At 39.9% G+C, this 23,923-nt stretch overlaps 1 long non-coding RNA gene across 1 annotated transcript; it reads right to left on the bottom strand.

Moving 5' to 3' along the window:
* Positions 1–800: 800 nt before the first annotated feature.
* LOC122688599 lies at positions 801–21,811 on the bottom strand. Its single transcript, XR_006339517.1, has 3 exons — positions 21,754–21,811; positions 5,194–5,294; positions 801–974 (listed from the first exon to the last, which is right to left on the bottom strand). It is a non-coding gene; the product is annotated as an uncharacterized LOC122688599 (long non-coding RNA).
* Between the last annotated feature and the right edge of the window lie 2,112 nt (positions 21,812–23,923).

Below are 23,923 nucleotides of genomic sequence, written 5' to 3'. Positions count from 1 at the left end.
GCCACAAATATGTGCTACAAAACAATTTATCTACCAAGAGTTCATGGGCAGCTGGATTGGGAAAAAACACATTAATTATCATTCAAGTGGAATTGCCCCCATAGACATACCATTTAATTAACAGAGAGGCCAGTGTTGGAAATGAATAATCTGAGGCAAGGCAGAGAGAGATGTGTGAGATAAACCCTTAGGTGATTTAAGGTTATTATTTGTGAATAAATATTTTTTTTAATACATGAAATATACCTCTACCTTATAAACGCCTTAAAAAATAAAAAGGTATCTTAGAAAAAGAGACCCTTTCAAGCCTTTTCCTTGCCTGGATTAAAAGTCATCATCTGCGAGCAGCAGCAGAAAGCTAGTTGGGATTTCAGGAACATCAATTCCTTTAGAGGCTGGAATATTCCACTCCCGTGAATTTAAACTCTGAAAAGATGAGAGCTAAAATCACTTCGTGTGGCAGACTTCCTCTGTCTCCAAAAACCCTTGAAATTTGTAACTCTGCCAAGATTAAAAATAGAAGTGATATGGCAGCAGCGGATTGATCATTCTGCTAAATGTGCTCATCCCATTTGGGATAGTTTTATGAAGCATGGCGGCAGCTGGGGCAGTGGTGGCTGCCACCACCGCCGCTGCAACTGCTGCAGAATGCCTTTCCATTTTTTATTTCTTTATTGAGCAAAGCCAGAAGAGATTTTCCTAAAGCATTAAAAAAATAAAATAAAATTACAGCCTAAAGGCTATTTTCTGAAGCAGTCTGAGAGGTAGAATCTGAAATGAAATCACATACACCCATTGACTCCCTGCAAATATGCCAAAAATCAAAATCCTGGGACCCAGTTTGGCATTGTTTTGTCAGTTTTGTGTCGTGATCCTTGAAAATATCACCCTTAATAAGATAAGCCAAATGCCATATCCAGCTGGAATGGAAGGTACCTTTTCATTTCTGACCTTGGTATTTTCCTTGAAACCATCTGTAAAGAGAGACAAGTTCATCTTCAGTGATCTTTCTTTCTTTCTTTCTTTTTTTTTTTTTGTATTCTCCTCTTGACTTTCAGCTTCTCTTTTCTTTAGCAGCACCGTGCCTGCAAGCACGCTAAATCGCTTCAGTCATGCCCAGCTCTTTCAGACCCCTTGGACGGTAGCCCACCAGACTCCTCTGTCCATGAAATTCTCCACTCCAGAATACCGGCATGGATTGCCATCCCCTCCTCCAGGGGATCTTCCTGACCCAGGGGTTGAACCTGAGTCTCTTATGTCTCCTGAATTGGTGGGTAGGTTCTTTACCCCTAGCACAACCTGGGAAGCCCTTAACAGCATCAGCATTCTTCATTTAATTCCATTCAAGGAGTATTTATTGAGCACCTATTGAGTGCCCAGTACTGTACTAGATATTTGGAGAAGAGAACATACTTTTAAAAATAAACAAAGCATCTTCATAATAAACTCCATAGCACTGGAATAAGAAATGAGGGTGCAGAGAAGAGTGGAGAGGAGATTTGTGACCTTATTTCTGGCTCCCTCCCAGGTTTTACGTTCACAGTGAAAGCCTTGCCCTCTGCTTTTCTACATCACCTTCATGGTCATCTCTGGGAGTGATCTCATTGTGAGCAAAAACTATTCCCATACCCAGCTGAGAGACTTCCAACAAACGTTTCCAAAATTCCAAGAATTAACAAATGAAAGAAAAACTGAGAATGCAATATTCAAGATAATCTAACTACAAGGGAAATTGGTTATCTCCTCAAACATTTTTTTCAGCAGGAAAACCTGTACCTCAAACAGAATCTTACCCAAAGACCTAACAGACAAAACAGAAAACCCCAGCGCTGCTCTGTTAAGTGCAGGGGAGAAACACTCCTCCAGGCTCTTACTCACTACTGATCTACACCCCCAAGGAGATCCAGGAGGCTCTTCTGTGGATCCCTAGAGCATCTCTGAGCATCTTTCGAAAACAACCGTAAGAATAGACCTCTACGTGGCAGGTACTATCTTTAACACACTTCATGTTCACAACACAAACACATTCCAACCCCTCCTTCAAAGTCAAGACCAAAGCAATACTGCACTCCTCTCTGCTACACCATCAGTGCTGATCTAATATATAGGTTCCTTCCCCAAGTGACAGATATTAGACTAAACCTTATTTTTTAGCTGCAGTTGGATCCCAGATATGGATGTGACCTCCCAAATATATGTCTTTCCCATAAAATAACAACATATTAATATAAAATAAGAACCTAACATTTACTTCTAGGAAAGTAATATAGAGGAAGTAATTTCTTCACAAACTAAAATGGTTCCCATTTCCTCTAAGATTTTAACGTTTTAGAGGAGACAAAAAACGTCTACACATGAAGCAATCTGATTTATTGTGAAAGATTTCTAAACTGAAAGTGAACAAATTATTAAATGTGTAAGTACTGGGGTGGTAAGAAAGGGGGGGGATTCATATTGGCTGGACTGATCAGTGAATAATCGAAAGTATTAATAATTTAGACTTAAGACCCTTTAGGGGGAATAGAGAGAGGAGAGATGGAAAGAAAGGTAAGATGTTCCTGGCAAGGGTCTGGTAAACTAAGGCATGTTCTCCAGGAAGTTTATATTCTAGGGGAAGAATGCCCAAGTAGAGCTGAGTTTTACTCATAAAAATAAACATCTAAGAAGAAATTTAAGTTACACTTGATTCTTGCTGGACGAGACATTGTCCTACTAAGGACATAGGTGGAACTTCTCAAATAACTTTCAGCAACCCAGAGGTATCTCTCATTTCTATGTGATCAGATCTCTGCTCAAGGCAATTTAAGGAAGAAATATGAATAACCTAGAAGTTTGCATTACACTGTGTTGCTGGCTGTAATTTTGAGACACTTACCAATATATTTCTCTTCCTACTTATACCTCTCTTTGCCTTCCATCCCAGCTGTTCTAAGCTCATTGCTTGAGAAAGGGAATACGATCACAGAAAAGTAGGGGAAAAAGGAGCCTTCTTCTCTTTTTTGACTTTTAAAATCCTAGATGAAACATTTGGAAGAAAATAGGATGACTCTTGGGAAGTTGTCCTCATCCATACCTTTACCTCCCATCTCTCCATCCTCTCTCAAAGCTAAGAAAGAATTCCCCAAGTTTGGAGAAAGGGTGGGGTAACAGATGGGAGGGAAGTGATGTGAGAAAAAGGTCCTGGAAGAAGGCCTTGGACCCAATGAGACCTGAAGAACAAGAGCTGGCCAAATTCAACAGCCACCCCAGCCTAAGGACTGTGCTCCCTGTCCCTAGTGAGTCCTGGCAACTAGGGAGGCTTCTCTTCCACAGCATTCAGCACTTTGGCCATTGACTCCCTTGAACTCATCTCTTTTTCCCAAATTTCATGTAAATGTCTACATAGTCTAGTGGTTTTCAAACATTCAAGTGCATCAGAGTCACTTGGAAGGCTTGTTTTATACAAATGGTCAGGTTCCACCCAGAGTTTCTGATGCATTCGGTCTGGGGCAGGGCCTGAGAGGGTGCATTTCTGACGAGCTCTCAAGGTAGGCATGCTAATGCTGCATGTTTGGGGCTGACACTTTGAGAATACCTGCCCTAGGCAACCTTGTAAGACATTCATAACAAAGAGAAGGGAAATGGGATGCTTTGCATCTATATTTTAATGACAAAAACAAAAGAGAAGGTAGGTCCTCACATTTGAACTGGGAGGAGGTTAAACAGAACCAGCTTGAGATGTCCTCTGAGGGCTTGCATGATGGTAAAAGAATACTGGGAAAAAAACAGTTTGAAATGATAGTGTGTTTTATCCCTGGGTATCAAAAAATACAGTCCCAACTGAGTGCCCTTGGTCTCCCTAGTTTCACTAACAATTCTTTGCCCTGGAGATTCTTTGACTAGATCACACCAGGAAAAGACATCTTGCGTCATTTAGGTGTGATGTCTAACCTTGGGGAAGGATTTCCACGGGGTACTCCCCCCATCCAAATGACATAAATGTTCCCTGAGGGCCTGGTTTCTTTACAACTATGTTGAGTTTAGCGGAAGGAATATACTAATGGGATTTAAGTCTCCCTTTCTCTGATATTCTTAAATGAGTACCAAATATGTCTGATTCTAACTTGAAAGCCTGATACCTATGCTATGTCATCATCTATGAATCACAATACATAGTAACAACTGATAGCACAGTTTCTGGGATTAAGAAACTTGACCTTGAATTTTAGCAATTATGCTTACAAATTGCATCAACTGAGCCACATTTCCTTACCTCTCTGTCCCTCATTTTCCTTATGTAAAAGAAAAAAAAAAAAAAGGATATAGTACCTGCCTCATACAATTCTGGTGAAGACTAAATGAAAAATTGCTAAAGCATTTGGCAAGGGACTGGCTCACGGCACATAAATATTCCTGGCTATTCTTTATAATGCTTTCCAGGTGGCTCAGTGGTAAAGAATCTGCCTGCTAATTCAAGAGATGTGGGAGACACCAGCTTGATCCCTAGGTAAGGGAAGATCCCCCGGAGAAGGAAATGGCAATTCATTCCAGTTTTCTTGCCTGGAAAATTCCATGGACAGAAGAGCCTGGTGGGCTACAGTCCATAGGGTAGCAAAGAGTTGGACATGACTGAGCACACACACCACCGTTTTTTTTAAATAGTACTTAGTATAATGCTTTTGTGTGGCTCAGATGGTAGACAATCTGCCTGCAATGCAGGAGACCCCGGGTTTGATCCTGAGTCAGGAAGATCCCCTGGAGAAGGTAATAGCAACCCACTCTAGTATTCTTGCCTGGAGAATTCTATGGACAGAGACCCTGAAGAGCTGCAGTTCATGGGGTTGCAAAGAGTCAGACACGACTGAGCGACTAACACTTTCACTTTTTTCACATAATTAAGTACTCTTGCCTGGAAAATCCCAAGGACGGAGGAGCATGGTAGGCTACAGTCCATGGGGTCGCAGAGTCGGACACGACTGAGCAACTTCACTTTCACTTTCAAGTCTTCAACAAATGTTTTCTGGCTAGTTGAAATGTCACCAAATTTCGAAAGTCTCAAAAGTAAGTTTGAATATACTTCCATCCCTCTCTATTTTCATGCCCACACCTTAACAATGACAGGACCCAGAAATGTATACTGCCCGGACCTTAAGCATGTGTCCCCTCCAAACCCATTTTCCAGACTCTGCCAATGAAATTTAAAGACTGTCAGACCTGAGGCTTCTGTTGTTGAGAAGCAAGCTCCCAGAGTTGTGGTTCCAGCAGGAATTCAAAACCTCCCTGTATTCTCAGCTCCCACTTATCTTGAGTTGAACCTTTGTTAGGATTAAGGGAAAAAAAAAAAAGGCTAAGTGGTCTTGTGAAAACCAGCTTTTCAGTAAACTACATAGGCACTTCCTGGTTACCCATGATATGGGAATAACCTTTAAACTATTTTCATTTCTGATCCCGGCTGGAAACAGGAAACGCATGGGGTACAGCTTTAAACAAAAACAAAAGGACCAAAAGACAAATCAAATTGTCCCAGAGTTCAGAAGAGGTTTATGCTGAGTGTTAGGAGGTTCAGATTTAGTGAATCCTCCCCTAGTCTGTTTCATTCCAGAAATTCCTCTTGAGGGGTGGGGGAGTGAAGGGTTGTACTAAATTGCACGGCACTGCCATCTTCAGGGCCAGTTGGGAAAATCTCTCAGGGTCAGTTAGATAAATCATCCTCCTAAACACTTGATTTAAATATAATCAGATGGTTAAAAATTTGACAGCAGATAGACTGGAACAGATTTTCCTACTCTTTCCAATGTTTGAAAAGTCAGTAGACACAGCTTTTTTGTGGTGTATGCACATTTTAAAAATATTTGCTGATTGAAAAGCCATTTACAATAAATAGGAAAGTTTAAATAGCTCATACTGCATTGCCAAATGATGGGAGTAACACAGACACAAACATATTGTTCTGAAAAAAAAAAGTTCCTTAAAAAGAAAAGTATGAATCAAATGATTTCAAAATGCTGTTTGAACAGATGGTGTGATTAACAACTACCATGTTAGCCATCTCAGGAGCTTACAAAGAAGTAAACAAATGCAAGGGGAGAAATCACTTTATTCCCCCAAAGAGTGTTCAGTTCATTTCATTAGGAAAATTTGAAAGTCTGCAATTTGAAAGTTGGATATCCCTAGGGGATATTGGGAATAAGAAATGAAGGGAGTCTTTTTGGAGAAAGACCACATCAAGACAAATGCTGATGCTCCATGCACGGCTGAGGATGAGATGGGAGAAGCTTAGACCAACGTCGTCATCCAAAACGACAGAGGCAGATGGAGCAGTACAGAACACACTGGCTTTGGACTCAGGGGGCCAGGTTCTCATCCTGGCTCGAGCACCGGCTGCTGCTGGCCTTTGAGCCAGCCTTGGTCTCTCCGGTCCTCAGTTTCTTGTTTGGAAAATGAGTGAGAACCAGATGAGCTGTACAGCTGTACTTGAAAATGCTAATGTACACCTGGGGATCTCATTAAAATATAGATTCTAACTGGTAGGTCCGAGGGAGGGCCTGAAAGTCAGAATTTCTTACAGGCTCCCAGGTAAAGCTGACGCTGCTGATCCACAGACCACATGTTTACAGTCAGGGCTCTAAACTCCTTCCAGTGATGATACTCTGGTCTTCTGATCCATTAGGTGTGGCTCGGAACAAGGTGAAAAAGACCACGTGTCTACCTTCAAGGTAGAATGACTCAGAAATGTGTATGGATAAAAGTGCATAATAAACATGCCAAATGCTGAATCAATCTTCAAAGCAACTCAAGTATTTATTTATAATACATAATAAACACTTTGAATTAACTTTTGAGCAAGTGATGTGAGAGCAAAGTACTGGCAATTGGGTATGGAGATCAAATATATAGGGATGAGATGAGGGGGAGACTGGGAAATTGAGTATCAACCAGTTTCCACATAAGTATTCAAGACCAAGCCTGAGACTTCCCTGTATTTTAAAACTTTTGCTCTGTGAAAGACACTGTTAAGAGAATGAAAAGATAATCTACAAACTGGGAGAAAATACTCACAAATCACATATCTGACAATGTACTTGTATCCAGATTATATGAAGGATTCTCAAAAGTAAGAAAACAACTCAGTTTTTAAGTGGGAAAAAGGCTTGAACATATACTTAACCAGAGAGGAGATATGGATGGCAGAAAGCAAATGAAAAGATGTTCAACATTATTAGTCATTAAAGGAAATTCAAATTATACCTATGATGAGATACCATCATATACCTATTACAATGGCTAGAATAAAAAACACTGGCAATATCAAGTGCTGATAAGGATGTGAAGGAACTGGATCATATATATTGTTAGGAGAAATATAAAAATAAAGCAGACACTCTGGAAAACATTTTCAGCAGTTTCTTATGAAGTTAAACATAAACTTTCCACATGACTCAGCAATCCCAATTTTACATACTTACCCTAGAGAAATACTTATACTTGCACAAAAACCAGTACGAAAGTGTTTCTAGCAATTCTACTCATAAACACCAAAAAATAGAAACAATTCAAACATCTTTTAGTAAGTGAGTAGAAAAATAAACAGTGGTACATCCATACAATGGAATATTACTCAAAAATATAAAGGACCAAACACACAACTTGGATGAATCTCAAAAGCATTATGCAGAGTGAAAAAAACCAGTCTCAAAATTTTCCTACCGTCACATGATTGCGTTCATATGATACTCTCAAAAAAAAACAAAACTAAAGTGATAGAAAACAGATCAGTGGTGGCCAAGGATGAGAGGTGGAAAGAGAGGTGAGTTCAAAGGAATAACAAAAGGGAGTTTATGGGAAATGTAACTGTTCCCCACCTTGATCATGGTGGTGGTTACACAGATCTACCCATGTGTTAAAATTGAAATACGCAGCCAAAAAAAGTCAGTTTCACTGTGTGCTATATTAATTTTTAACAAATCTGGGGGGGAAATGGATTTTTTTCTTTCTAAACTTTTAGCAAAAGTGTGCAGCCACTATAGAAAATATAGAGGTTCCTTAAAATACAAAAAATAAAGCTACCATATGATCCAGCAATCCTTCTCCCGGGTATATATCTGAAAAGAAACAAAAACTCTAATTCAAAATAATACATGCCCCACAGTGTTTATAGCAGCACTATTTGCAATAGCCAAGACATGCAAACAACCCAAGTGCCTATCAGCAGATTGGTTTAAGAAGGTGTAATGTGTGTGTGCATATACAATGAAATATTACTTGGCCATAAAACGGAATAAAATATTGCCATTTGCAGCGATGTGGATGGACCTAAAGAGAATTATATTCAGTGAAGTAACTCGGACAAATACTATATGATATCATTTACATGTAGAATCTAAAAAATGATACAAAAGAATCTGTGTGCAAAACAGAAACGGACTCACAGTCAGGACCAAACGGGAGAGGGAGGTGGGGAAGGACATATCAGAAGTATGAGATTAACAGATAGAAAAGTCTACACATAAAATAAATAAGCAATAAGGATTTACTATGTAGCACAGGGAACTATATTCAATATTTTTCAGATAATTTATGTCAAACAATTCCTTGAGGGAGGGGGAAAGACAGACAGGCATATAGCTATAAGAAGATATTCAACTTTATTAGTAATTTAAGAACTGCAAATTAGGGTACAATGCCTTTTTTAACCTATTAGCTTTGTGAAGGTTAATAGAACAATGTTATACTACATTGAGAAAAGTGTGGGGAGATAGGGCATGGAGGTAAACTGATTCACCTTTCAAGAGACCTGTTTAGCAGTCTGCATCAAAAGGCTTAAAAATGTCCATTGTCTCTGGGATGGAAATTCAACTTCTAGGAATTCACCGCAAGAAGTAATCAAGCAAGGATATTCTGCTTACCATTGTTTTAATGCTATAATATTGAATGCCAAAGTTCTAAAATCAGTTCCAGTGAATAGAGATAAACACTCTATAATTCACTGTTGGTGGGATTGTGAATTGGGACAGCCACTGTGGAAGACAATATGGAGGTTCTTCAAAAAATCAAAACTAGAACTACCTTATGACCCAGCAGTTCCACTTCTGGGAATATATTCAGAGGAAACAGAAACACTCACCATTTGTACCCCTCATGTTCATAGCAGCATTATTTACAATAGCCAAGACAGGAAAACAAGTGTCCATTGATAGAAGAATGGATAAAGGTGTGGTATTGAATATGCACATGTGTGCTCAGTCACTAAGTCGTGTCTGACTCTTTGTGACCCCATGGACTGTAGCCCGCCAGGCTCCTCTGTTCATTGTATATATGCAATGGGATATTAGTCAGTCATTTAAAAACTGAGAACATCCTGCCATTTTCAATAAAATGGATGGACCTTGAAGGACAGGAAGGCCTGGCGTGCTGCAGTCCATGGGGTCACAGAGTCAGACACAGCTGAGCGACTGAACTGAACTGAAGGTACTACGCTAAGTGAAATAAGTCAAAGACAAATAGTGTATAATCTTTTATATGTGTAATCTAAAAAAAAAAAAAATCACATGAAAAAAGAGATCAGGCTTGTGGTTAACAGACCTGTGGAGGGGAGGGGCAAGAGGAATTAAAGGAAGGTAGTCAAAAGGTACAGACTTCCAATTATAAATAAGTAAGTACTACGTGTATAATATATGAGGATGACTACAGCTAACACTGCTATATGGTTTATCCTAAGTAAATCCTAAGAGTTCTCATCACAAGGAGAAAATGTTTGTCCTTTTTTCTTCTTTCTTTTCATTATATCTATTGATATATGAGAAAGTGGATGTTAACTGAACATATTATGGTAATCACTTCTCAATATATGTAAATCAAATTATGCTGCATGCCTTAAACTTATACAGTGATGTGTGTTTCTCAGTAAAACTGAAAAAAATATTCTATCATCTCGGGTGTGCTAGATGCTGCACAGAACATAATATTGTAGTCTGAGAGTATGATTCTTAAATCTAAACAGATTAATATATATAAAGAGCCTACTGAGAGCAAAATATTGAACTGATTTTTAAAAGTAAATCAAATATTTATTTGAATTATGTGACCAAACATAATCCAATTATCAAAAAGATAAATTAAACTACATAATGTCCAAACACTAAAAACTGATATTGTATCTACTTTTACTGACATGGATTAATTTGCATTTCGTACATTTCTAAGTGAAAAATGCAGACTACAAAATTATATTGTCTCATTTTTATACAAAATGTACTGAAAGACAGAAAACATATATATGGGGGAAAATCTATAAGAATATACCTTAAGATTTTACTGTGGTTATTGCTGCATAGTGGGATGATAATCGATTTTTCTTTTCTTCTTTATATTTTTCTGTTTTTTTTCAGGTTTTTTCAATGAGAGTATATTACTTTCATGACTGAAAAAGTCCAATAAAACTATTTCAAGAAACAACTCGCAGTTACATCCCAGATGTAACTTTACATTAACATTACATCTTTACATTAACATCCTTGCCTTTCTCCCCAAGAAGGATATGGTTCTTCCTGCCTTTCTTGACAGATTTCGCAGGCTTGCCAGGGAGATCAACCATGGCCCAGAGCACTTAGAATCACGTGGCAAACCCGCAGCCATTGGCACTGTGGCTCAATGAACAGTTGGGAATATATATTGAATATACCTAAAGTCCATTCAAAGATCTTAGGTGGGAATCAGTCACTCCCAATGAGTTGCTTCATCCTGACTTTTCTTAGTAGCTCACAACTGCTTCCAAAGTTAGCTTGGAAGCAGGATGTAGCCTCAAAATCTTTCCATACCATCTTCCTTTGATATTTTACCAAAAAAACTGTTTTGAAACTTTTGGGCTTAAGTAAAAATTTGCAGTGTTTCTAATTTTTTTCATGTAATAAAAAGCAAAAGAGATAAGATCTGCATTTTCTGAACTTTTTTTTCCTTTTTAGGTGCTGTTTATATTTCTAGTCAAGAAAAAGGAAAGAATAAATGAATTAACTGGATTACATCATTTATTTTCCAACTATGCACATTACTTTTTCTTAGCCTTGTAGCTTGCTGATTTGATGTATCTGAAAACAATCATGTTATTATTAATTTCAGAAAAGTTTGCCATGTGCTCCTAGAATTATTTATTCATTTAATTCATTTAGTTCATCCTTGTTCATCCTAGTTCATACCTTGACATTTTATCCTTGACAAATAATTTTCATAAATTCATAATAATGCTTTTAGTCAGCCTTTAGGGTTTTTTCTTTTAATGTTACTTTAAAATCTGTTACAGCCAAGTTTTCTGACTAGTGCTTAAATTTTTTTTTCTAAAAGGGTGATTTTTACTTTAATCTACTTGCTAAAATATTGAATTGATCCTGCTATTATTTCATGAAAAATCACTCATAACCACCTGACTAAACCAGTTCATGCTCATTACGCAAACACTCCATGTTATGCAGGGTTATTTTACTTTGTTAGAATTAGTCATTTGTCTCATCCTAAAATCTCATCTCTGCATTTCAGTCTGAATTAGATAGCCTGACAACTGACGGGTAGATAATTGAAGTTTTTAATTTCTTACCTGACCTACCTTTCCAGCTTCCTCAGTTTCATTGGGAAACTGATTTTCAATACTCTGGTCAAGCACTTTTTTCTATTTATATTGCTTTAAATTTTTTTCAATAATTATGGAATTTATGCTGGCAGAGATTTTAGAGGGATACTGGCTTAGAAAAAATTCTGACATCATTTTTAATGGTATTTTCCCTCACAAAGAATGATACAACTCCTTGAACTCTAGCCTAGATGTATCATTTGTTACCCATCTTTCTCCAATTATATCAAGACCACTTATTTCACACCGACCCTCCCTCACATACCACCAAGCATTCCATTTTATCTAGTTAATGGTTTCCGCATTTTTATTTTTTGACCTGACTTTTCTCTCATTTCCCACAAATGTCAAATAGCATTCTACTGATAAATTGGACACCATTTTCCTCAAATAAATCATTTACTTCCCTCCAGTGACTGTAACTACTTATCATGTGCTTTTCTTAACTTGTTGGCTTCTCTGTTATTTACAAACTATTCCATCTCCTAAAATTTTTCTTAACCAGCTTCCTGATATTTTTCCTTCCTTATTTATCCTCCATGACTCCAAAAGTTTTGTAGTTAATGATAATAGCTACTATTTATCAACTACTATTTATTAACTATTTACCAACCACTTTTGAGACATTATATCTTATCCCCTTACAAACATTGTAGGAAAAAATACTGTTATTCCAGTTTCACAAATGAGAAAACTGAGGGTCAGGAGTTTAAGTAATTTTCCCAAGCAAACTCAGCTAGTAAGTCACCACTGGGATTCAGATTCAGGTCTCTCTGATACCAAAGCTACTTCTTTCTTTATGCCGTCAGGTCTTACATGAATGCAACATTTCCACCCAGGCACCCACATCTAATTGTCTTGTCTGGTTCATGGACCACTGCTCCAGTATTGCCCTGAACTCTGAGCTTCCTGTCTGCAACAATAACCTATGCCAAATAGGACTGGCTTAGGATTAATCAGATGTAAGTTTCTCTCCATTAATAATTTTATGGTCTTCTTTTGGTGCCCCCTAAAGATCCTCCCAAATGCGTTATATTTTCCTTTCAAAAACTTAATTCCCTTTTTCGAGTCTTATGTGGTTCCTTAAGCTAACACTACTTTTCCCTGCTCTCTCAACAGAGCTGGTTATTAAATTATTACTTTTTCTGTGTGGCGGTAGATCAATACAGTGGGTAGCAGTTTGTCAGATGATCCAAGAATGCAAGACAATTATATTCTTAGGGAAATGAACACCAGGCCTTCCTGTTTGGGAATCGTGGGTGATCCCCTCTTCCCAGCCCTTCTTTTGTACTGGAGCAGAAAAAGCTGGTCTGGTGATTACTCACATCACATTTCCAGCTTTGCCATTCCCTTGGGCACTAACTTATTTTCTGGCATTTGAAAAGATTACTCTCCCAGGGTTTAATTGCAATTAGACGAACAGGTTAGAGAGAACATCAAATTGGGATCTGGATTTTTTTTTTTTTTTTATTACTATAGAGAAAGGAAGTTAGATGGTAAGAAGGGGAAAAAAATTTAATAATTTCCAAAATACATTTTACAGAAACACAAAGCTAATAACTTATACTTGGTGTTCATTCTGCTTTTGCTATTTGGCTCTTGACAGGCAATTTTATTTACCACTCTCTAAATTAATCACAAAATCAAACTGCTGCATAGCATGTCCACTGGCTCCCTAAATTATCCCTGCATCCACTGGCTGACAGTTCTGACATGTGCATATAGTCCCAGCCATGAAATGCTGACCTACCTTAACCTGAGATACATCTTTACTCCATCCCTTTAGGGGTTGAGTTACCTACCCCTTTGGCAAAGCAGATCAGTGCTGTCTGGACCAACTAAACTTCCCACGGGGGTCCCTTCAGCCTTTTGAGCTTCCTGTGTTTTGAAGAAATAGCTTTTAAAAACTCACAGTTCTTTTTAAGGCATCTTGCCTAAAGAACTTTGTGTGTGTGGTAAAATATAAAGAAACTCTTTTTAATGTTTTTTAATTGAAGTATAGTTAATTTATAATGTGTTAATTTTGGTATACAAAAATATATATGTGTGTATATATATATTTACATATATATAACTGAATAGATATATTCTTTTTCATATTATTTTCCATTATGGTTTATTATAATATATTGAATATAGTTCCCTACGCTATACAGTGTTATTGCTTATCTATTTTATACATAGTAAGCTTGCATCTGCCAATCCTGTTTATCTCTCCCCCACCACCTGAATTGATGCTTTTAAACTGTGGTGTTGGAGAAGACTCTTGAGAGTCCCTTGGACTGCAAGGAGATCAAACAAGTCCAGCCTAAAGGAAATCAGTACTGAATATTCATTGGAAGGACTGATGCTGAAGTTGAAGCTCCAATACTCTGGCCACCTGTTAAGAATTAGCTCAATGGAAAAAACCCTGATGATGGGCAAGATTGAAGGCAGGAGGAGAAGGGGACGACAGAGGATGAAGTGGTTGGATGGCATCACGGACTTGATGGACATGAATTTGAGCAGGCTCTGGGAGTTGGTGATGGACAGGGAAGCCTAGGGTGCTGCAGTCCATGGGGTCACAAAGAGTTGGACACGACTGAGTGACTGAACTGAACTGAGCCATAAGTTTGTTTTCTGTGTCTGTGAATCTGTTTCTGTTTTGTAAATAACTTCATTTGTAACATATTTAAGATTTCATATGTGTGATATTATGTGATACTTGTCTTTCTTTGTCTTACTTCACGTCATATGACAACAGCTAGGTCCATCCATGTGGCTGCAAATGGCATTATTTCATTTTTTATTACGGCTGAGTAATATTCTTGAGTGTGGTGTGTGTGTGTACCACGTCTTCTTTATCCGCTCATCTGTTGGTGGACACAGGTTGCTTCCATGTCTTGGCTTGTATTGTTAATAGTGTTACTATGAACACTGGGGTGCATTTATGTTTTCAAATTAGAGTTTTCTCCAAGTATATGCCAAAGAGTGGGATTGCTAGACTATATTTTTAGTTTTTTTAAGAAAACTTTATATTGCTTTCCATCGCTGCACCAATTTACATTGAAGGAACTTTTTTAAACATACCAAACTTAAGGTCAAATTTTTTCATCAAATACCTCAAAATTAGATCCAATCACAAACTGAGTCTTTGCGGGCTCTTCAGAGCTCTAAATTACCTACTCCTACCTGCCATAGTCCCAGCTCCTTGGCGTGATCTCCCTCACTTCCCATGTGTCTTCTGTGCCGTACTGTGCTTCATCACTCGGTCATATCCGATTCTGTGCAACCCCATGGACGATAGCCCGCCAGGCTCCTCTGTCCGTGGGGATTCTCCAGGCAAGAATGCTGGAGTGGGTTGCCATGCCCTCCTCCATGTGTGTCTCCTACTTAATATTTATTTTTAAGAATTTCATTCTACCAATGTTTTTAATATCAGTAAGCCATTTTAAATTCTATTTGGGACAAACAAAGGTATACATAAGGAAATTACATGTCTGGAAAGGAGCCTCGATCAGGAAATAAGATTTACCAATAATCAGCTGCAGGACCTGGAGCAGGTCATTTAAATGTTCTGGGTCTCCATTTCCTCATCTGCAAAATTATACTTTAGAACAAAATAACCTCTAAGTTGTCTTTTTTTTCTCATTCTGATTTTGATGTAATAGAACTGCCAATCAACAGAACAGATAAAAATAGAGGGAATATCTCAACTACCAACACTGAATGTACTCAATTAGCTCTTCACATTCTTCCCACTTCCTTCCTATGTGTGTTTCTGTGCTTCAGAGGCTGCAAAGCTGAAAAGTACATTCCTCGGTCTCACAGCTAGAGTCCTCGATGTGAATAAGGTTCCACCCCTAGATGCACTTGCATGATATTTAAAAGATAGAAATGAAACAGAAATACCTTCAGTGCTTTTTGTTGGCTGGTGGGAAACAATGTCAAGGAAATGTCAGTGTCCATTCTCCAGCTTCAGGGGGCAGGAGGAGGTATAAGAGTGGGAAATGTCACACTTGGTGTTCCAGGCCTAATCACTATATTTCGTTGGAAGTTGTCGAGAAACATTTGTGGAAGCAGTTTTTGTGTCTTCCCATGCCTGGCTTTCTTAACCCCTATTTTATATTTTTTTATTGTGAATCCAGCAATTTGCAAGGGTCCTATCTGTGGAAGTAATTGCTTATCTACCTCTAGAGCCTACTCTTTTGTTCCTCTAATGGTTTTGTGAGCATCTAGTTCTCTGCATTCCCTGGCTCAGTGGTAAAGAATCTGCTTGCCAATGCAGGAGACTTGGGTTTAATCCTTGGGTCAGGAAGATCTTTTGGAGAAGGAAATGGCACTCCACTCCAGTATTCTTGCCTGTGAAATCCCATGGACAGAGGAGCCTGGTGGAATACAGTCCATGGGGTCACAAAAAGTAGGACATGACTTAGAGACTAAACATGCACAGTTCTCTATATTCAGTTCAGGTCAGTTCAGTTCAGTCGCTCTTTGCAACCCCATGGACTGCAGCACCCAGGCTTCCCTGTCCATCACTAACTCCCAGAGCTTGTTCAGAATCATGTCCATTGAGTCAGTGATGCCATCCAACCATCTCATCTTATGTCATCCCCTTCTCCTCCTGACTTCTATCTTTCCCAGCTTCAGGGTCTTTTCCAATGAGTCAGTTCTTCACATCAGGTGGCCGAAGTATTGGAGTTACAGCTTTAGCGTCAGTCCTTCCAATGAATATTCAGTTCTGATTTCCTTCAGGATTGACTGGTTTGATCTCCTTGCAGTCCAAGGGACTCTCAAGAGTCTTCTCCAACATCACAGTTCAAAAGCATCAATTCTTTGGTGCTCAGCTGTCTTTATAGTCCATCTCACACCCATACATGACTACTGGAAAAACCATAGCCTTGACTAGATGGACCTTTGTTGGCAAAGTAATGTCTCTGCTTTTTAATATGCTGTCTTGGTTGATCATAACTTTTCTTTCAAGGAGCAAGTGTCTTTTAATTTCATGGCTGCAGTCACCATCTGCAGTGATTTTGGAACCCAAGAAAATAAAGTCTCTCACTATTTCCATTGGTTCCCCATCTATTTGCTATGAAGTGATGGGACCGGATGCCATGATCTTAGCTTTCTGAATGTTGAGTTTTAAGCCAACTTTTTCATTCTCCACTTTCATTTTCATCAAGAGGCTCTTTAGTTCTTCACTTTCTGCATAAGGGTGGTGTCATATGTGTATCTGAGGTTATTGATATTTCTCCTGGCAATCTTGATTCCAGCTTGTGCTTCATCCAGCTTGGCATTTTGCATGATGTACTCTCCATAGAAGTTAAATAAGCAGGGTGACAATATACAGCCTTGATGTACTCCTTTCCTGATTTGGAACCAGTCTGTTAGTTCTCTGTATCAAATTCTCTTTTCTTTAAAATACTGAAGGGGGGTCAGAAGATTCCACCACAAAATGTGTTACTTTGGTGTAAGGATTATTTTGAACTGAAGGCAATTGGGAAATAGCAGACACAGAAAAAACTCTACTCTCTCCCCTTTATGCCTAAAGATAGGGTATAAATTTCCCTTTGTGGAGGTATTCCCTCCTCCTCCTCAATACCTGGAAGAGGAAGCAACTCATACTGGAAACAACACTGACTTGAATCTGCATAAAGTTGATTAAAAATTCCTTATCTTCCATTAGCTACCCCCCACCCCACACGCCAAGTATTCACTTTCCCACAATTTATCACTCCTAGAAGTCCACTTCTCCTTTATCTCATCATTTGTCTACCAATGTATCACTTTTTATTAAAATGGTATATATATATATAAGCTCTCAAACCGAAATTTGTCTTTGAGTTTTCACTTCCTTTTCTGTGAGAGACCCTCATGCACACTTAAAAATTAAAATATTAACATTAAGTAAATAGTGCATGCCTTTTCTCTTGTTAATCTGTCTTTTGTCAGTTTAATTTGCAAGAGCTCAGTTCCTGAACATAAGAGGGTAGAGGGAAAAGCTTTTATACTATGACACCTAGAGTAGATTTAGATCCCTTTCCTCTAGCACATATTTCTTTTGAGGTCTAGTTTCTTCTTCCCTAGATCTTGCTAATTTGTTATTGTTGTTCAATTATATTTTGTTTACATAATGCCACACCTGGTCCTGTGACAGCTTGTTTTAATACCCATTCCAGTTCAACTTTTTTTCCTTCAAATCAAGCCAAATGTTCTTTCAGACTTGTTCATTTCTCAGTGTGATTGTATCCTACCTCCTCATTTGCACAAGGACAAATATGATACAGGGTTTTCTTGGAAACAATGTATATTGTTTCTCTTTCTATTTCTTTGCCTCTAGTTTGATCTGCTATTTTGAATTTAAGCTTTTACCCTTCAATACCTGAATTAAAATATACATGATGGTGGTGGTTTAGTTGCTAAGTCATGTTTGACTCTTGTAATGCTGTGGACTATACCCCACCAGGCTCCTCTGTCCATGGAATTTTCCAGGCAAGAATACTGGAGTGGGTTGTCATTGCCTTCTCCAGGGGATCTTTGGATCAAACGTGAGTCTCCTGCATTGTAGACAGATTCTTTACCATTTAACTTTTTACGTTAAAATAATTACAGATTCATTAGATGTAGAAAAAAAGTAGTACTGAGAGATCTAGTGTACCCTATACTTTAACAAATACTTTTTATCATCAATAAAATTTTAGTCACTAACCCTCTAACTTTTCTAACACATTTCATGCCACACTATTTCCCTCCTCATGAACCTGAAGTAGAAAATACCATCCCTGAAAATGGCAGAGTGGAAAATTCCAGAGCTTCACCCATCATAAAAGCAACTCACAGATAGTGATGGTTGCACAACAATGTGAATGTAATTAATGCCACTAAACACTAACTGCCAATTGTACACTAAACACTGGTTTAAATATCAAGCTTTATTTACATACGTTTTACCAAAATGGAAACAAAATTTTATTTATTTTATTTTATTTTATTTTTTTATTAGTTGGAGGCTAATTACTTCACTACATTTCAGTGGGTTTTGTCATACAGTGATATAAATCAACCATAGAGTTACACGTATTCCCCATCCCGATCCCCCCTCCCACCTCCCTCTCCACCCGATTCCTCTGGGTCTTCCCAGTGCACCAGGCCCGAGCACTTGTCTCATGCATCCCACCTGGGCTGGTGATCTGTTTCACTACAGATAATATACATGCTGTTCTTTCGAAACATCCCACCCTCACCTTCTCCCACAGAGTTCAAAAGTCTGTTCTGTACTTCTGTGTCTCTTTTTCTGTTTTGCATATAGGGTTATCATTACCATCTTTCTAAATTCCATATATATGTGTTAGTATGCTGTAATGTTCTTTATCTTCCTGGCTTACTTCACTCTGTATAATGGGCTCCAGTTTCATCCATCTCATTAGAACTGATTCAAATGAATTCTTTTTAACGGCTGAGTAATATTCCATGGTGTATATGTACCACAGCTTCTTATCCATTCATCTGCTGATGGGCATCTAGGTTGCTTCCATGTCCTGGCTATTATAAACAGTGCTGCGATGAACATTGGGGTGCACGTGTCTCTTTCAGATCTGGTTTCCTCAGTGTGTATGCCCAGAAGTGGGATTGCTGGGTCATATGGCAGTTCTATTTCCAGTTTTTTAAGAAATCTCCACACTGTTTTCCATAGTGGCTGTACTAGTTTGCATTCCCACCAACAGTGTAAGCGGGTCCAAAATGGAAACAAAATTTTAATACATGAGACAAAAAGAAGCAGCTAAGACATTGGCACAAACTGTCAGACTCAAGTTTTGCAAAACATTGGGTCTAGTCAAATAAATGGTCACAACAATTGTGTCATTTTGTATCACCTGTCTACCATCCCTCATTCCTCAGAGCAGCAACAGCCATGAAGATGGTAGCATGCACTTCTGATATACGTTGCTACTGGCAGAGGAAGCAATATAGACATCAGTCTGGAAGAATTGTGGTTGTGTGTATCAACATCTTTAGTGGCTCCTTAACAGACTGGTTCCATATAGGAAAAGGAATACGTCAAGGCTGTATATTGTCACTCTGCTTATTTAACTTATATGCAGAGTACATCATGAGAAACGCTGGGCTGGAAGAAGCACAAACTGGAATCAAGATGGCTGGGAGAAATATCAATAACCTCAGGTATGCAGATGACACCACCCTTATGGCAGAGAGTGAAGAGGAACTAAAAAGCCTCTTGATGAAAGTGAAAGAGGAGAGTGAAAAAGTTGGCTTAAAGCTTAACATTCAGAAAACTAAGATCATGGCATCTGGTCCCATCACCTCATGGGAAATAGATGGGGAGACAGTGGAAACAGTGTCAGACTTTATTTTTGGGGGGTCCAAAATCACTGCAGATGGTGATTGCAGCCATGAAATTAAAAGATGCTTACTCCTTGGAAGAAAAGTTATGACCAACCTAGACAGCATATTAAAAAGCAGAGACATTACTTTGCCAACAAAGGTCCGTCTAGTCAAGGCTATGGTTTTTCCAGTGGTCATGTAGGGATATGAGAGTTAGAGTGTGAAGAAAGCTGAGCACTGAAAAATTAATGCTTTTGAACTGTGGTGTTGGAGAAGACTCTTGAGAATCCCTTGCACAGCAAGGAGACCCAACCAGTCCATCCTAAAGGAGATCAGTCCTGGGTGTTCATTGGAAGGACTGATGCTGAAGCTGAAACTCCAGTACCTTGGCCACCTCATGCGAAGTGTTGACTCATTAGAAAAGACCCTGATGCTGGGAGGGATTGGGGGCAGGAGGAGGAGGGGACGACAGAGGATGAGATGAGATGGCTGGATGGCATCACCGACTCGATGGGCATGGGTTTGAGTAAACTCCAGGAGTTGGTGATGAACAGGGAGGCCTGGCATGCTGCAATTCATGGGGTCGCACGGAATCGGACATGACTGAGCGACTGAATTGAACTCAACTGAACTGAAAGGACCAGTGCAACAGCATGCCTTTGTTTTGCTCTACTCAGAGCATGCCCAGGGCTGGAGTGACTTCCCCAGATGGCATTTGCCAAAAGCATTTAAAAGCAAAAGAATTGATCACAGGAGCTTGAGGCAAGGGATAGCAATCAGGACAAACAACAGACAGCTTGAAAAGCCCGAGGAAGGAAGAGACAAGGAAAGGAGATACAGAGGAGGATAGGGAATTTAGAAACTCCTACTGGAGCTTCTAAATTCCCTATCCTCCTCTATATCTCACAGGGTTGCAAAGAGTCGAACATGACTGAGGCATGCACATATATTGGGAACTGAAAAGACCACACACATTCCCAAAGCTGAATGAATGCTCAAAAAGTCCTGAGAAGACCTTAAGCTTTCACCTCTGACTCACCTTCAAACTCATAGCAAGCAGGGAAAGGCAGAGCTATAAATGATGTGTCTAATTCTTTAAGACGTATCCCAAACCAGAACCAATCACCAATCAATAAAGACTGGAAAAGTTTTGAGCTTTTTTTTTTTTTTTTTCCTTTGCCTCCAGGCATTTAAGGAAAGTCTGTCAAAGCACTGAGTGAATACCAAGCTAATAAAACACAGATTTCAGTAGCTATGCATGACAAAGAATACAGACTTTATAAAAATAGTTGAGAAAAGTCACTAAATAAGCAAACAACAGCCCCAAAGAAGCAGTATCAACAAAGCACAGAGGAGAGAGAGAATCTGATTTTCAGAGTTGCCATACTATAATATTTGAAATGTCCAGTTTTCAGCTAAAAAAAATATGAGGCATACAGAGAAGCAAGAAAGTAAGAGACAACAAGATGGTGGAGGAGTAGGTGGATGTGGAGTGTATCTCTCCCCACGGATACATCAGGAATATACTTTCAGACACAGAAGTGCATGCAGAACACCTGCTGAAAGTGGACAGGAGTGCCTGACCAGAGGAAAAGAATATATAGAACCAGGCAAAACTTGGTAGGATGAAGGAACTAGGGGAAAAAACAGGGGTGTTAGTAGGACTAGACCTGCCCTCAGTGGGAGAGGAAACTGAAGCAGTTATCCGATCCCCACATTGGGGCAATTGTCTGAGTCAGAGGAGAAACATTTAAGGCTGAGCGTGAAACAGCTGATCTGTGGCAGCCTAAATGGAATGAGAATCAAACAGTCCTTGCTGCAGTCATACATACCCCAGACAGAGATGCAGGTCCCCTAGAAGGCACAGCGGCTGGCATCTGGAGTTTAGAGATTGTGGAGCAATCCCAGGGTTAGGGCTGCTGTTGACCGCAGAGAGATGGATCGAAGGGAATGAGGGAGGAGACTGTGGTGGGAAATGCTGGCGGAGGAAAGCCAGGCAGCCATGGAAGCAAGGCATTACTGCTGAGTCACACGTAGGTGATGGAGCCATCACCATAGCCTCTCTCTTCCTGCATGCCAGCACCAGCAATTGAACAACAGAAAGGCTGGCCTGACGCACTGAATTACAGAGTAGAACCCCAGCCAGGGTGCTCCTTTAAGTGACTGATGCCCCAAACTACAGAGTAGGATCCCATTCAGGCTGCACATTTAAGTACCTGATGCATATTCTACAGAGTAGGACCCTAGCCGAGGGGCTCCTCTATGTGCCTGATGCATGGAACAGCAGAGAAGGACCCCAGGTAAGGAAGCCCTCTAAGTGCCTGAATGGGTGGAGCTATGGAGAAAGCCAAAGAGAGCTTCTGATTGCTGTGAGGCTGTCATGGCTAACACCATGACAGGCAGCCTAGATTAGGAGTAGGCCTGGTTTCCCGGGGTAACATAATTATCAGGCCTCCTGGAGCCAGCCAATCAACATATGCCTAGCCAGAAAAAAGGAAACCTATCAGGGGAAAGCTGAAAGCCCCACGTTGGGTCAACAAAAATTACCTTGCAACTGTGTAACCAATCCGATTGCGCCAACTACCCACTGTGTAACCAATACGATTGCGCCAACTACCTGCTGCTTATTTTGACCTAATAAATACCCGAGAGAACTGGGGCTCGGGGCCTTTCGTCCTCACCACCTGGTGAGGGCGGGAGGCCCTGGCTTGAGTCAGTAATAAATTCCCCTATTGCGAGTTGCATTGTTTCGAGGAGTCTTCTTTCCCGACCAGGGACTCGGACTACGGGCAGAACAACTGCCAGCTACAAGAGGCTTGAAAAAAAAACTCTGCTAGGGCCGTAACTCCTACGGAAGAGACAGTCCGTGTCCCTGCACTCTTGCTGCCACCAGGGTCCCCACAAGCCAAGCAGCTGCACCACCTTCACACTCAACCTTCACTGGGGCAGAGCTGCCATAAGCAAAAAATGTCTTGCATCTATGCGGACAGGGTCACTTCGGCGGTGTCCAGCTCTTTGTGACCCTGTAGACTGTGGCCTGCCAGGTATCTCTGTCAGAGAGGAGTTCTCCAGGAGAGAATACTGGAGCTTATTGGCCAATACTGGTTACCGTACCAAGAGCACCATATTTCCTGCTGCCCTAGCCGCCAACCCCCCTGAGTACCTGGTGCTGCCGGAAACCCTGCAACCCAAGCAGCTGCAGCGCCTCCACACCTGAGCCTCACAGGAGCAAACCCAAGTCCTCCAGGGCAGCCTCAGGAGCAAACCCCAGGGGACGACCCACATGCAGAGGTGAAATAAAACCACAATGGAAACCTAGGGGCAGTGTGGCTAAGGAAGAAGACCCAAAACCTTCCCACCAGCTGAACAAGCTGCAGATTAAATCCACACGATCAACTGGGCAGACTCTGTCTATGGAATACGTAAAAGGACACTGAGAGCTCCCACGAATGAAAACGCACTAGTTGTGATAACTGTGGACATTGGAGGCAAGAACACATAGGAGTAGGACCAGATTAGAATCCGAGCTGCCCCCACAGCAGGTTCAGAGACCAGCACAGTGTTTGAGGGCATCCTAGGGAGTTGGGGTGGACTGTGACTCCCAGTGAGGGAGAGGACTCTGACAGCAGTGACTCAAGGAAAACATTTATTATTCTTCTGTTGTAACTTCTTCTGTAGACTCCTTTGGATTTTTTTTTAACTTTTTTCTTTTTCCCTTTCCCTCCCTCCCCGCCCTTGGTAGTTGTTGATTTTATTGGCACTATGAAATCTAATTAAGCTTTTGAGTTTTTTCCCCAGTCACATTTTTTTATTGTTGTTATAAAACTCTGCCTCTACATTGGGCTTTTGCTGTTCTGTGAAGTTTTGGTTGTTGTTTTTTTTCTTTCTTCTTCCTTTTTTTTTTCTCTTATTATTTTTAATTTTTTAAACCTATTATTATTCTTTTCTACATTTACTCCCTTGTTTGCTTTTCCTACTGTTCTTTTCCCCTTGCGGTTAAAC

The sequence above is a fragment of the Cervus elaphus genome, chromosome 33 (assembly GCF_910594005.1).
Source record: "Cervus elaphus chromosome 33, mCerEla1.1, whole genome shotgun sequence".
NCBI classification, from domain to species: domain Eukaryota; kingdom Metazoa; phylum Chordata; class Mammalia; order Artiodactyla; family Cervidae; genus Cervus; species Cervus elaphus.
This window is presented reverse-complemented; position numbering and strand designations above follow the sequence as displayed.